Source organism: Meleagris gallopavo, chromosome 8 (genome assembly GCF_000146605.3).
Source record: "Meleagris gallopavo isolate NT-WF06-2002-E0010 breed Aviagen turkey brand Nicholas breeding stock chromosome 8, Turkey_5.1, whole genome shotgun sequence".
Classification (NCBI taxonomy): Eukaryota; Metazoa; Chordata; class Aves; order Galliformes; family Phasianidae; genus Meleagris; species Meleagris gallopavo.
The window spans coordinates 28,953,005-28,955,769 of NC_015018.2; the positions used below are offsets into that span (position 1 = coordinate 28,953,005).

The 2,765-nt window shown below is 40.3% G+C and overlaps 1 long non-coding RNA gene across 1 annotated transcript; it reads left to right on the top strand.

Annotated features, from left to right (window-relative positions):
- Positions 1-322: 322 nt before the first annotated feature.
- Positions 323-2,183, top strand: LOC109368953. Its single transcript, XR_002117454.1, has 3 exons — positions 323-558; positions 772-865; positions 1,848-2,183. It is a non-coding gene; the product is annotated as an uncharacterized LOC109368953 (long non-coding RNA).
- The last annotated feature ends 582 nt before the right edge of the window (positions 2,184-2,765 follow it).

Genomic DNA, 2,765 nt, shown 5'->3' on the forward strand with positions numbered 1-2,765 from the left:
ATTAAAAAGGATCCTCTCTGACATGTCCACGTGTCCCATTTGGTGCTATCCTTTGACAAAGAGGAAAAACCCAAACCCTGTCTTGCTGAAAACTTGCAGTCATAAAGCTGGACACACTTTGTTGACCAAAACGGAGCACGAAAATAGGCAGGTCAGATTTAAGCACGAGTATGATCTTAATCTGTAGGATTATCTACAAAAAAGCTGTGGGATGAAGAAATTTCTACAATAACCCAAGCCATTACTGGGTGTTAATTCCACTACAGGGCTATTTACAGGATGATTTAAACTGACATATGCAGGCTCTGTTATCCCAGCTAGCTCACCTGTGAGTGCTGTTGGGACTCTGTACCCAGATCCTCAGGTGCCTAATTCTGGTAAAGCTGTCCCACCTGGCTTCCCAAGGAAATTGGTTCTTTCTTTCTCAGCTCCTCCCTAATTGTGGACTGGAGGAACTAATTACCCTGAGACAAGGAGTTTTGTCTTTGGAGTGTTGTGGGGGGTTTTCCACTGCCTTGAGTGAGAGCAGGATTGAAAGCTTTGCGACAGATTAAAAAGGTAATTTGAAGCCATTACTGGTTAAGGGAGGAGGAAGGAGGCTTTGCAGCAGGGCAAAACCTTTCCCCCTTCCAGCTTACTGCTGCCCTTGGATTTTTAGGGACTTTTCATTCTGGCAAATGTATTTTATGAACCTGATGTACACTCAGTTAGAACAATCCCACACTGGGATCTAATTTCAGACCTACAAAGTTTGATTTGTCCTTTTTTCAGGCTATGTACTCATTTGAACTAAAATTACCCGGCTGCCAGCCTGCTTGATAGCAATTACATCTAAAGAGAGAAAACCACTGAACTTCATGTATTGGTAATGGTTTTTCTGTCTATATTTTTCCTTGGGGATAACGTTGTATGGGAAAATTAGACAGATTAGCCTAGGAAAAATAGTGAACAAAAATACATATTTCATACTTTTTAAAAGTATCCTCATGCTACCAATTAGAGACATTATTTAATGCAGGTATTTTAGCATGATGGTGTCGGTCTTTATATAAAGAAGAACAAAACCATTTTTGATAGTTATTTAAGGGCATCCTAAATACACTCTAGAATAGTACATTTTAATTTTCAATAATGCCAGCAGACTTGAGCATTCAGATTTTAGCATAACCAGCAGGAAAACTGTTTGATGTTTTAATTATGTCCCAGAAAATGCTGAATGTGTTATAAAAGAAATCTGAAGAGGGGAGGGGGGGAAAAAAAGGTTTTTATTACTGCTCAAGAGGAAGGACGTTTTTACAACATAGCATTAAATATGTAAAATGGAATAAAAAAGAACTTGGATAGTCAAAACTTTGTCTGAAACAAAGTAGGCCAGAGAAGCAAAATAATATGTCTGTTAGAAGCAGTCGGCAGTGAGAAGGGGAAGGGAACATTTACATAGAGATAGGGCTGAAGGAAAGGAAAAGCCTTAAAATAACCCCAATGTCTTTTAAATTATGTTTAAGAGCAGCCAGAACCGTTCCCAACAAGGTGTCTCACAGGATTTCAGAGTTCCTGATTAATGTGGTGACCTACTGCTCTCTGATGCAATGCATTCAAAACCCAGCTGGGGATTCGCAGTCGGGATGAGGCTGTTGGGACTTCCTGGGGCTCCATCCTGCTGGCACCAGGGTCAGCCTCCGCAGCAAGGCTCAGGAAAGGTGTTCCCAAGGGAGGGGGGAGAAAGAGAACCTGAATCATTTGCAATGAACTGAACCAGATGTACAAAGCTCCAGTAATTTCAGCAGTGATAGGAAGTGGAGAGGAAAAGAAAATTACTGTGGTTTAACTCTTCCTTCCCTTAACAGGTGTCAGAGCAGGCTGAGAGGCAACATGGGGCACGGCCACAAATGTCCGTGGGCTGTGATATCTCACTGCAGGGCAGGGATCCTCTGCCAGCAGGGGGCTGCAGAGCCAAAAGGCCTCAAATCCACCTCTCTACCCCTCTGAGCATCCTGCAGTACGTGCAATTTCAGTCATTCCTGGCACTCAGCTCTTCTGTTATTCGTTCTGCAATTTTGAACTTCCTTAAAAGGAGACACCTTCAGTTTGGTTCAGATACATAATTCGTGCTTTGTCAATAGATTTGTTTCTCGTACAGCGTGCCATCACGCAACTATCCCAGAAATGTTTGATTATTTTTTTTTTTTAAATTTACAGATCTGGGGTATGTGTAGCTATATACATACGCAGTTAATATGAAAGTCGGGTCCATGATTGTACTGGCTACACACACCCCTCATAGTTACCAGTGCTTTAAAAAACCCATCACAAAGCTTTCTGTGACTACAGCTTGCTTTAAACAATATAACCCTTTACTGATAAAATAATAAATAATGCATCTAAATAAATAAAAAGCGAAATACTTTTATTAGGTTGTTGATAATGTCAGTCTGATGAAAGAATCTGGAGTCAGGTGTCGATGAAACAGTGTTTTGAATTCTCCTTTACCAGCGTGGCATTTCAAAATGCCCAGTGTCAAGCCTGGATATTATGATATATGTTTCTTATTTACTATTACAGTTCTTAGAGCTTCTGTGCTTTGTTATTTGATACCTTGGCTGTTTGCTTAAACTCTGTATGCAAATGCAGAGCTCAAATACAAAGCTGGAGTGTTAAGATTAAAGGAGAACTAGGATTCCAAGATTAAAAAGTGAGATGAATGTTTCCTGTAAATATGTATCATTAGCCTGATTCTAAAAGGATGTTTAGCAATGATGCCAAAA